At 46.5% G+C, this 12,032-nt stretch overlaps 1 protein-coding gene across 1 annotated transcript in view; it reads left to right on the forward strand.

The window, feature by feature from the left end:
- The first annotated feature begins 806 nt into the window (after nucleotides 1–806).
- KCNJ6 (potassium inwardly rectifying channel subfamily J member 6) overlaps nucleotides 807–12,032 on the forward strand; it is a 165,895-nt gene continuing 154,669 nt past the window's right edge. The window contains exon 1 of the mRNA XM_052794864.1: nucleotides 807–909. The gene's annotated coding sequence lies outside the window, so the exon portion shown is untranslated. The remainder of the gene's footprint in view (nucleotides 910–12,032) is intronic.

Below are 12,032 nucleotides of genomic sequence, written 5' to 3' on the forward strand. Positions count from 1 at the left end.
TGTGGTTCCTTCCCCCGCCCTGCCGGGGAGGACGCTCCTGGGGAAGGCGGGACGGTCCCCAGGCACACGGTGGGGCGAGAGGCTGCCGGAGCTGGTACCCGCGCTCCCGGGAGGAGAGAGCCGGGGCCTCGCCCCCTCCCACGCCCGCCGTGTCACCCACCCCCACGGGAGGCGACGGCGCTCTGCGGCGGGGACGGCTCCCCGCCGTCACACCTCCGCTACGCGCCGCTCCCCGCCGGCCTCCCCTGCGGCTGGGCCCGGGGGAGGGGGAGGGCCGGGGGGCAGCGGAGGCAGCGGGCAGGGCCGCCCCCGCGGAAGGAGCGCACCGCCCCCGCCGCCCCGCGCTGCCCGCAGGTGGCGCTGCCGGCAGCCGCGCTCCCACCCGCCGCCGCCGCCGCCGCCGCCGCCGCCGCCGCCGCGCCGGCCGGGCTAGCGCAGCCCCCCGGCGCCGGCCGCAGCCCCTGGGCCCGCCCGCGGCTGCCTCCGCGGGGCCGCGCCTCCCCCGCCCGCCCGCCCTCCCGCCGCGCTCCGCGCCGCCTCCCTCGTAACCACACAGGGGCAGACACGCGCGGCGCCGCCGCGGCCGTCCGGTGGCTGCCCCGCTCTCGCTGCGAGCGGCGCGAAGCGGCCCGGAGCGGAGCCCCGCAGCCGGCGCCGGGGTGCCGCTGCCCCGGCGTGCCAGTCTGCGCGGCGGCGGAGCGGCGCGGGAAGTGGGCGAGCGGCGCAGGGAATGGAGACGCCCGACAGCATCCTCGGGGCCGTGTGACAGCCAGCGGCGCTCACACACGCGCACGCACCCACCGGCTCGGAGCCGGAGCCGGAGCCGGAGCCGGTGCAGAGCCGGGCAGCGCCGCCCTGCCCCGTCCCGCGGGGAGCCGGCATGGAGTGAGAGCAGCGTGCCGCCGCCAGGTAAGGTGGGGAGGGCTACCGAAGGGAGGCGGAGGAGCTGCGGGCGCGGGGCTTGCGGTTCGGTGCCTGTGCCCTCACGGCTCGTTGCCGCCGCCGTTCTCCAGACCGCACCCCCCCCAGAAACGCCCTTCCTCGAGCCCCCCGATACCGGGGGTGCTTTACTTATGTAACCGGGGGGCGAGCAGCCTCGGCCGCTTTCCGCTGGGCAAGCGGCGAGGCGGCGGCGGGGGAGCCGCGGCCGAGGGGGACACGGCGGGGGGCCGGGCCGGCCCCCCGCGGGGGGCCCCGCTTCCAGCTGCCGTCGCGGAAGCCTGCCGCCTGGGAGCTCCGGCCCCCACTCCCTCGGGCAGAGCGCTGCCGCCGTGACGGGCCTGGGGCTTGCGCCGGCATCCCCTCGCCTCGGGGCTCGACAGCGGGCACCCGCGGGCGGGGGCCAGCAGGGCCGACGTCCCGCCCGGCCGCCCCCTCCCCAGCGGCGCTCCAGCGGCGGTGCCGAAGCCGGGAAGAACTTCAAAGCGGGGGTCGGGGGGGGAGCTGTTTTGGCTGCTCCCGTCTCACTGCTCCTGCGGGAGGGCAGCGCGGGGCGGCTGCGTTGAGGGGAGCTGGGGTCGCGCTGGGCTGAGGCGGGCAGCGCTGAGGGCAGCCGGGGCGAGGCTGAGGGGAGCCGGACCCAGGTGGAGGGGGCGGTGCGGCCCCGGCCCCGCTGGGCGGGCGGGGAGGGGAGAGCCTCCGCCGGGGGAGAGGGGCAGCGGGAGCGGAGGGGAGGGGAGGGGGGTGCTCACGAAGGGGTGCCCGTCTCCGCTTGATCAGAGGGAGAGCGAGCTCGGTATCACCATGGCGACCTGAGGGAGGAAAGAGCTAAATAAATAAATAAGTAGGAGATAACTCCCCCCCCCTTCCCCTCCCCCGGTCCCCGCCGCCGCCCCTTCCCGGCCGGGTCCGGTCCCAAAGGTGGGGGAAAGATACCACTGACAAAACTTTCCTCTCGTGGTAAAAGGGGGCGGCGAAGGGCCGGAGGACCGTGGTGGGGAAGGGGCCGCCCCACGCGGCTCAGCGAGCCGCCGTTGCGGGGAGCCAGATGCCCCCGAGTCGCCCTGCCCGGAGCCTCTTCTCCGGCCGCAGCGGGACGGGGAAGCTGCTTCGGGGCGAGCTCCTCACGGCTGCTCATCTCTGCGCCAGCCATGCCCCCCAGCCGCCCTCTCCCCCGCTCCCCGGCCCCTCCGCGCCCCGCCAGCCCCCGGGCGCTTTGCCGCCGGCTGCGGGCCCGGCCCGGCCCCGCTTCCAGCACCGCGGACAGCGGCGGGAGCGGCGGCGGCGGCGGCACCCGGGGCAGCGCGGCTGGCGGCGGCGGGCAGGCAGCCGGCCGGGGGCTTTGGACCGGGGGAACCCCGCGCCGGTGTCCCCGCACCAGAAACGGCTGCCTGTCTCTGCGAGAGTCAGCCCCGAGCACAGTGCTGCTCCCCGGCGGGCGCCGGGAGCCGGCGGAAGGCTCACCTGGGGCCACTAAACTTTCCTGAGGCAAATGCATGCAGGAGCTGAGAGCAAAGACGTTAACAAACGGCATCTTTCACACCAACTTGCTCGAGGTTGTTTCTTACGACTCTTTTGCAGTGGTTCTCTGTAACTTGCTAGGGCTAACTGGTTCCCCAGCAGGACCCTTCACACGCATGACGTCCATAAAATGAGTCCTGCAGAAATTGTGAAAAATATGTGTTCTCAACTTGTTTTCCTTAAGCAAACTTGCTGAGAAATTGCACATGAAGAAATTGCACTCTGCGCTTAGGGAGCTATCCCACTGCTGAGGTGCACAATTACACAGGTGGAGCTTATGCTGGTCAGATCATGATCGCGACCAACTAATCCGAAAAATACCTCCTGATCAAGAACCGTTCTCCTCAGACATTCGGTGACCAGTTTAAAGAAATACACAAAATGGGGTAAAAAAGTATGCAGGTTAGTGATAATTCACCAAAAGCCAAGATATATTTATTGCCCTGACAGGTTGTAAATTATTGGCTCAGCTTTCCCATACATATCTCATGCTAGTAGTTACATATGCAATTATTGCTTCAGACTATAAAAAAAAAATTCTAGAAAAGCAAACAGCATAATGAATAATATTCACTGGGGAAGATAGAGATGGATTAGTCACTTTTGTGCTGTTCACTGTGTCAGGATGTTCTTTTTTCATTAAGCAAACAAGATATATTTTATCTTGCCTCAGTCCTGATGGGCAGTAAACTATAGATACATGTAGAATTATTGGTTTTGAATGCAAATCCCCAGCCTCTTGAGGTCATGCTTTAACTATAAGCAGGCTGTCAAATCACACCAGCTACTGGGTTCCTTCTTTGCCCGGGTTCCTTCTTTGTTATAAATTGCCTGTTTCAAATAAGTCCTAGCCTAGTAGAGACAACCACATAGGTGAGCCCTATTCAAGCATGGGAGTTAGTCAGGCTTTGTACTTTTGCAGGGACTCCAAGCAAATTTCTCTCTAAGCATAACAAGTTGAAGTCTTTTTAACTGTAGGTCCACATTTTGCCCTATCTACACTTCTTGACAAGCCAATTGAACTAATGGGTTAAGCCTTTATGGAAATGGAGACCTGAATTTGTTAATGATGGGCCTCACATTTTCAGACCTATCTTGTAGGGAGTATGGAAATAAAGGACTAAACAGTAAGTATGGGCTTGGGAACTCATTACTTTCCTGTGGGAAAATGAGGAGAAGTAATAGAATACAACTCTTCAGGGCAGTTACCAGATCATTTATAATACTTGAAGCTATTGATTTTGTTATGTAAGGCAATACTCCTGCAGTGTCAGAATAATTTTATCACATAATTACAAAATGATTTTGCTTTATAAGCAACATAAGAAAAAAATTAATTATAGCAACATCAACAGAAAATCCCACAACCACAACCTTAATCAGTTTAGTAAAAGACAGAATTCTTTGTGGAATTTCTGCCAGTGCATTTACACCACACTCAATATGAGCTTCCCAAGATACATAATTTCACTGCAGAAAATACTTACTTGTTTTTCATAAGCATGTATTTGTAGCCTTGTTTTATATTCACTTTATTGAAACATGGTATTTTGGAAGGAAGACAAGATCTCTCCTTCAAACTATGCAAGGGAAATAGAATTTCATTTATATTTTCATAAAATATCAATCACAAGGGGTATATTCAAATAGGTATAAGCGCGATGTTGTTCTCTCTTTCACCTATAAAGTATCAGGAACTCTGGACACTGTTGGTGTAAGGTTACTGGGTTTGTCATGATCTTCTCATGGTATTTGCACATATACAAACAGATTTTTATTCAGGAGCTGTTTATATGCTTCTATAAAAGTAAGAAGTAAAAGAATTCATATTAGCATTCTCCCAAATAAATTAAACTGTGTCTTAAGTAATAGTGGTTGAAGCATTTTAGAGAACACATTTCTATTTTATTATTTCTTTTATTTTCATTGTTGTCAAAAGCTTGGGAGCTCTGTTCAGTGTTTTCATCATCTGCTTGCTACAGAATGTTGCTTTTTAATTGGGACAATTAAACACTGGCAGTTTTTAAAAAGATCTATGGTTTAGGTTAATGTGTTTGTTACATTTATGTGGATGTACAATTTTTACTGGTGGAGGCACTTTGATACTAGAAAACAGTATTCCCAGTATATTAAGTCTCAATATTTAAATATTGATCATGCAGAAAGAGACTGATGCTTCTTAAAGAATGAATGCTAAATTTACCAAACAGTAAGGCCAAGAAAAGGATTTTAATCTCATTCCCACTTAATAGTGACTTCCTGGAAGATTTTTTGGTTTTTCCCCCAAAACTGTGCATTGGATGCTTTACTAGAATGCTATTGATATTGGAAATACAATTTTATTATATGTGTGTTATGAATAGCTGGTATAAAAGCATTGAACAATTGGAGGTTACTAACTCCACTTTTTCACACATCACTGCAGTTTTTAATTATGCCCTAGGAAGGTGGCTGTCATGGAAGCTTGAAGCTTTCTGACAGAGCCTCATGACAGTGTTGGGGAGTCTCTGGCAAAAGGACAGCCCACACCAGGCCACTCCAACCCAGCATACTGCAGGAGGTGAATGGGAGTAGTCCTGTCCATGCAGGGGCTGCGGGAGGAAAACCTCTGTGGTCAAAAGTCACGTGCAGAGACTGGAATTTTTTGGTCATATACATTAGTATGGCAGCTGCAAAGGTGCTGTGCTGTAGGTATGAATCATGGCCATAAGGAGGCTCAGAGCACCATCCTCATTTACCTCATCACCTATGGTCTGCCTGGTAGAATATCATACAGGGCCAAGGGAATTTGACAAGTAAGGAAACACATCTTGTTTATATTTTAAAGTCTCATTAAAATGGATTTTTGCTAGCTAGTAACATGTAGTCTAATCATGAGCTTTTACATATGGCCAGCAGAACATCCTGTCTTCAGATACAGGACAAAAAAAAGTACGTTTTAAAGTTCTTAAAAGGCAATTTCTACCAGAAGTTCATGCGAATGGGCCCTCAGAATCACACAATGCCCAGTAAAATCAGTGAAAATCTGCATGAGTGCAAGGACTGTGCAGAGTCCTGACTGCAAAAGCCCCAGTTCATGCCAGAGGTTACAGAGGAAGCTCTAACATAAATGAGAAGAGCCGCTAACAGAAGTTTGCTCTGGAGTATTAGTTAATAGAGATTTGAATTAAAAAATAGCTAAAAGGTGAAAGCCCATTGATTCCCTGCTTCTATTTGCCAGTTACAACTTCAGGTCAGACATTAACGGTATTTGGGTTTGAGGTACAGCATGACATTCCTGGTATAAGCATCCACAAGAATAGGAGTCATACTATTACTGTAGGTCTAACAGACAATAAGATCAGAAATGCCCTCAGAAGACACATGGCTCTATTATGATAGCAAATATCACTTTAGTATTAGAAAATAAAAGACTCATTCTATCAGGCTTCCCTTACCTCAAAATGAATGCAAATATATGGCTGGAAGTGTATATTCACAATATACACCATTCTTCACTTTGATATTATTTACTTCCAGGAAGCATTTACTTTCTTGTCTCACTTCAGTAGGAAAATAATGTAGTATATCCAAGAGCAGAACTAGCCTTGCAGTCAGAAAACTCTAACATTTTCACGCATAGCTTGCAATTCATGGGAGTAAATTATGATTCCACAGAGATTTACGTTTTTTAAAGCATTTGCCTTAATAGCACTGTATGCGTTAGTGCAGACAGTGAAGGCTCATTCAGATGTTTAAGCCAGAGAGCCTGCTATTAATTCTTACTGCCAATGACCTACCTACCCTTTCGGTCATGTGCATAGTGAGCGGTTCATACTGAGAGAGCTCAGCTTCAGACTTTGACATATATGTGGATATCTGAGCCTTCAGAAAAGACTCCCAACCAGAGGAAGTATCATCTGGCTCATTCTAAAGCAGAGACTTCAGGATGGTGGCACAAATGCAAACGTGATCTTTGCTGTTTGGCCTTGAGGTAGTGCCACCTGATTCTCATGTGCCCCATGGCTAAAGGCAGTGGCTGGAGACAGTATGGGTGGGGAGAGGTGCTTTAGCACAAGCTTGGGTATGGTTCTATATCTCATCACAGGCCTGCAGAAACAGCCTTAATCGTGACTTTAATTTCGCTTCATACCCTTTGACCTGACTGTCTTGTGTCTTTAAGTTCAACCATGCCTTTAGAAAGAGAAGTCCTAGGTCTGATATTGCTACTGTCAGAGCAGTGACGGTATTTCATAGGCAAATAAACACTAAAGATCATAGGTTTATACAGCTGTTCTGTATTATTCCACATTCCTGTAATCTACATAGACTGTTGGAGCCTGACCTGAAGAAGCCACCATGAGCACGATTTGTTGGGAGTCACTGGAGCAGAATGCTGGGGCTTGTTTTCTGATGAAAGCCAAGTGCTGGCATTTGTGCTGAATTCTCAGAAAAACTTCTGGACAAGAAAACAATAATGTGCAGATTGAAAGGGTGAAATAGGAGGCTGAAAGAATGAACAAGATGATGAGAGAGAGAGCACACAAGAGCATAGTTAATTCAATGCTCTAATCAACTGTGTTCTGCAGTGCTTTATCATAAGCATCCCTGCATTAGGCGCACCAGCTCAGAGTGCTTTGCAGCATTGCAGGAAATCCTCTGCTTTTTGCTTCCCATTTAAAAAAAAGAAAAATCTCATTGTGTCTTGTCAATACAGACAACTTTTTCAGTGAAAGCAAAGGAGAAATTATCATATAATTTAGTATTTATCATAATCAAGAGCAGGGGTTCATTAGAACAATAAGCAATTGCCAAATTATTCCTCAAAGTATTAATTTGAAGAATGAGAAAATAATATTTCCTACCTTCCTGCTTTTTCTCCCCCCGTCTCCTGTTGGCACACACAGTTTGCAGTTTCTATCAGCTTGTCAGATCAATTTCCCATTCCTGAAAAGAAGCATTTATGCTAAATGATTGTAATTAAGAACCTCCTTCTTCCAGCTCAATAGCTGTCTGGACATGGAGAGGTAATTCCCCATTGATTTCCATGGGTCCAGATTTTCACAGAAAAAGCTTCAACAGGCAATGCCTGCTTTGGAAGTATAGCCTCCTCGCACCTCTAGAGATGTCATATTTTGGTGCCTCATGTTTCATGGGATGCACCTCAAGTAACTAAATCGATGTGGCAATCTACAGATGCAGAAGGTGTGGGAGATGAATCCCTGTCTTCAGAGCTCCCATACAGAACTGTACCCACTAAACTTCTGCATTTGCATGGTCCTACATCACTGTCTTCCTGGCTGGCTTCTAAAAATATCAAGACTATGTAGAAGTCAGGCTTATTTTTTTTCTCCCATTGTTTCTGACACTCTCTAGCTGCAGCATGAAGTAGCTCAGTGCTTCCTGGTCTCAGAGGTGGCCTTAGACTATCAGAGCTGGAATCAACAGCAGGAGCAGGGAGAACACAGTTACGCAAGGAAACGGAAGGAAACCTTTTTTAGTAATTACCAGCAGTGGCTGTTTAAGGATATCAAGATTGCCATCCATTGCAATGGGCTCTGAATCATGGCCTCTGTGTCAGTGCAGAGAGGAAAGGAGGTTGGGCTGGAAGGGAAGTAAACTGTGCCAGCCTTGGTACAGCCCTAGTGCTGTATTCTCCTTGGTATGCTGCTGGCTTTCTCTGGTACAAATACAGGAAAGCATATCAGCTAGATGGGAAATAAATAAAATGCCTAATTTAATTCTTTACTGAATGGGAACTAGGGATTATCAAATCTTCACCCGCCATCATTTTTACAGGGGAGGAGGAGAAAGGAGTCTATTGGATCACAGCCTATTAGCACTACCCAGTGTGGTGCGTACATCAAACTGGGGCTGTCTCATAAAATGCAGTGTCTCTCCAGTAATCTTTCAGTCTATGGCTCTTGTGAATTACTGTGTAAGAATTCTAATACTTCAGGTAGTTAATTATGTTAAATAAACTAGATACATGTTTATCTCAGCCAAGTATCCGGCAGAGATATGAACAATCTTTATAAAGCTGCTGTATTCCATCTATTAGCCATAATTACATTAAAGCATAAAGTGCATCAGAAGTCTTTCAGGATTACATAGAAAGCAATGTTAATCTACTTTCCAGAAATATACCAAAGTTACCATTAAAATCAGGAAGAGAAACAAGCAAACAGAAGATCATAGTTACTAAGAAAATATTCCAACAATATCTGCAGTATTCTAGTGCTAGTGACTGTGATTGTATGTAAGATATTTACAATAGGATTTTGTGGTAGTTGTTGGTAAGTGTTGACTTTGCATTTGTGAGTGCTATGCAGTATGTGAGAACACAGCTTTCATGTAACTGTTCTCCAGACATTCATTACCATTACTTTTTTCTCTACAACTGGACTTAAAATTTTAAGAGGTAACCACAAATTTCTGCTGCATCCCAGTGCCAAGTTCTGGGTCTGAGTTCTTCATTGTTAGTCAGAGATTGCAAAGATATGTAAAAATTTAAGAAGGTCAAAATTTGGAAGAGGTGGGAAGGAGAAGGGCTCGAGAAAAGGAAAAAAGACAAACAAAAAAGGGAATGGAAAGAAGCCTTAGAACTGGATCATAATCACTCCCATATTCGGAACAGTCTGTTCCACAGTTCTGGGATGGCTCACTGAAATGTGGGACGATTTGCAACATCTGGATGTTGCTGATCACTATTTCTCTTCTCTCTACCCCTTGCAACTAGCAAATTTATAGTTTTAATTCGAATCCATCTCTTACCACATCACAGGGCTTGGAAATGCATTTCACAAGAAGCTACAGCAGTTAATACACTAACTTCATAGAATCATAGAATTGTTTAAGTTGGAAAAGACCTTTAAGATCCTCAAGTCCAACCATTATCCTAGCACTGCCAAGTCCACCACTAAACGATGTCCCTAAGCACCACATCTACGTGTCTTTTAAATACCTCCAGGGATGGTGACTCAACCACTTCCCTGGGCAGCCCGTTCCAGTGCTTGACAACCCTTTCAGTGAAGAAATTTTTCCTAATATCCAGTCTAAACCTCCCCTGGCGCAACTTGTGTCCATTTCCTCTCATCTTATTGCTTGTTAACTTAACACTACCAAAGCCTTTGCCTTCAGGATATATAAAAAATAATTACAAAGGTATTCTAAACTGCTATCCGGAAAAGAAATAGTACCCACTGTGTATAAACAGCAAATGTCTATTATTGTCACACTGCATTCCAGCAGTGTTTGCTGCAGTAAATAGCTTTGCTCTTCCATGAAGAGGTAACAACAGCAGATATGAAGCCAATATATCTCCAACCAGAATTTAAACTGAAATACTGTATAAAGTCAAAGAATTAAAAAAAAAAAATAACAGACAGACAGACAGAATTAGGAAGAAGTTCTGGCTTGGACTGTTTGCAAAGAGCAGAACTCATGGTTTATTTGTTGGGTTTTTTTTAATTACAGCTGCATTCAGAAGCCAGACTGGTGGGTTTGGGGAGTCACACACAACTCACATCTTAGAAGAGAATTAAGCTGCTGGCTGGTAGGAAAATCAGGTAGGCCCTTAGAGATGCTGAAGAGAAAAGGTGTATGATATTATCATGAGGGGAAATAATAATAACAAAAGGAACTGGAGGAAGCCTTGCTGGGAATGTATAGGAATAGTAAATCCTACCAAGCTGTTACAGAAATAGAATCACAGAAAATACGTGATCTTGTACATGCATTTTAGTTGAAGAGCATTAAAGTCTTTCCATTAACTTTAATGGGTTTCATATCAGACTTTAAATGTAAATTTATCTTTAATAGGCTACTATATAGGAGAGAGAGGTCTGACATACGGCTTCCTTAGTACATCTCAGGATGACTTCATTACTTAAAACTGTCATCAGAAATCTTTGCATAATCCAGCCTAAACTTTGTTCCTATTTGTGCTACGTAATTGTAAGTGCAGCCAGCAGATAGAGGGAAAGTGATGAACTAACATATTCTAGAAACATCTACAAATATTCCAAATCCTTTTCCTTTATGATGATTTTAAGACACAGTTTCTCACATTCTACCATAGTGCAAGTACATGGTACCGCTATGGGAGTTTTGCAGCTCCCCAGGAGTAAACATAGCACATTTTCAACAGAGGTGGCTGTGTATCAACCCAAACATTTACCAGGAGTTGGAGCCCGAGTATTTCTGTCTGACCTTTAATAAAGATCAGCCTGCTTTAGGTCCAAAGCATGGATTTTGGAGTAAATAGGAAAATATATTTCAAAGCCGTTTATTTTAAAATTAATGGCTGTTGCAACCTGCATGGAATGTCAATCAACAGCGGTTGAGGTGAGCACAGCTGAAATAGTCAAACCGAACGCATAAAAAATGTCATCTGTTTTATTTCCTCACACCAACCAATGAAATATCATAATTCTTTTTAAAAATTCAGAATAAAGTCAGATTTATGCAATTGCTACTTTCCCTTAATTAAGTTTTCCATAAACAAGTAGTGCAGGATCAGAGCCATATCAATTTACAGCAATAAGTCTAACTATTCCATCAGTTTAAAAGCAAAGCAAAAAATGTTTAGATCAGCTGTTTATACAGATCATTATGATGAAGGAGAAACTGAGAGAGGGGAAACTATATTATGCCTGAAAGAGATATCATGGCTCGTAATCATGCTGGCCTAGATCCTGTGTAAAGAGGACCTTTTCAGTAGTAAGCAAACATTAGATCAAGCCTAATGAAAAATTCTTTTCTTGGACAGTAGGCCCATTAAAATGCCAAGTGACATAGCTATCAAGTGTGTAGGCAGGGCTACCCCATATGGTTCAAGACAAAGACAAGCTAAGGAGCTGGGCTGTGCAATTGGGAAAGGTGAGAGCAAACACTGGCAACTGAAATGACAAGACATCTTAATTTTGTGCTTGAAAACAAAGCCTCAGGCACCCCCTTGACGAGCAGAAGAGGGAGAAAAATCAGGCTTCACTTTTTGCAAATTACACAGAGGAAGAACTTTAACTTTCTACAACAATTAGATTGCTGGCTTCAGGCTAGCTTTTCATTTTTAAAGTTGAGTGAGGCTGGACCCAAAGCATGTATTCCACAGTTCAGCATAGTTGCAGTCTGAAGTATGGGTTTTGTGGGTTGGCTTCCTAGTCAGTTGAGCATCATTGGTAAAGGTGCGCCATCAGAAAAAGAAAAACAAAACACAAACCACAAACAAAACAAAACAAAAAACCACACCTAAACAAACAAAAAAAAGCACCCCAAAATGCAAAGCTAAACTTCAAACCTTACTCTCCAGTTATAACTGTAATTATCAAAGCCATACTCAATAACCTAGAATTAGTACTTCTACTTAATCCTACACACCAACGTGGGAGGCAAAGAGGAGGAGAACAGTGTAGTTCTGATGCAGCTAGATAAACATGTATTAACGATTAGTAGAGAGGTCAAAATTAGAACTATTAGAACTACAAGTTAAAAGAAATTTTTAAAAAGCTTTTCTCCCTAAATAAAAATGTTTATACATGTAACTGGAAAATAAAATGCTTTACCTTTACATTGCCTGTGAATATTTCCTCTGT

Source organism: Harpia harpyja, chromosome 8 (genome assembly GCF_026419915.1).
Source record: "Harpia harpyja isolate bHarHar1 chromosome 8, bHarHar1 primary haplotype, whole genome shotgun sequence".
Lineage (NCBI taxonomy): Eukaryota > Metazoa > Chordata > Aves > Accipitriformes > Accipitridae > Harpia > Harpia harpyja.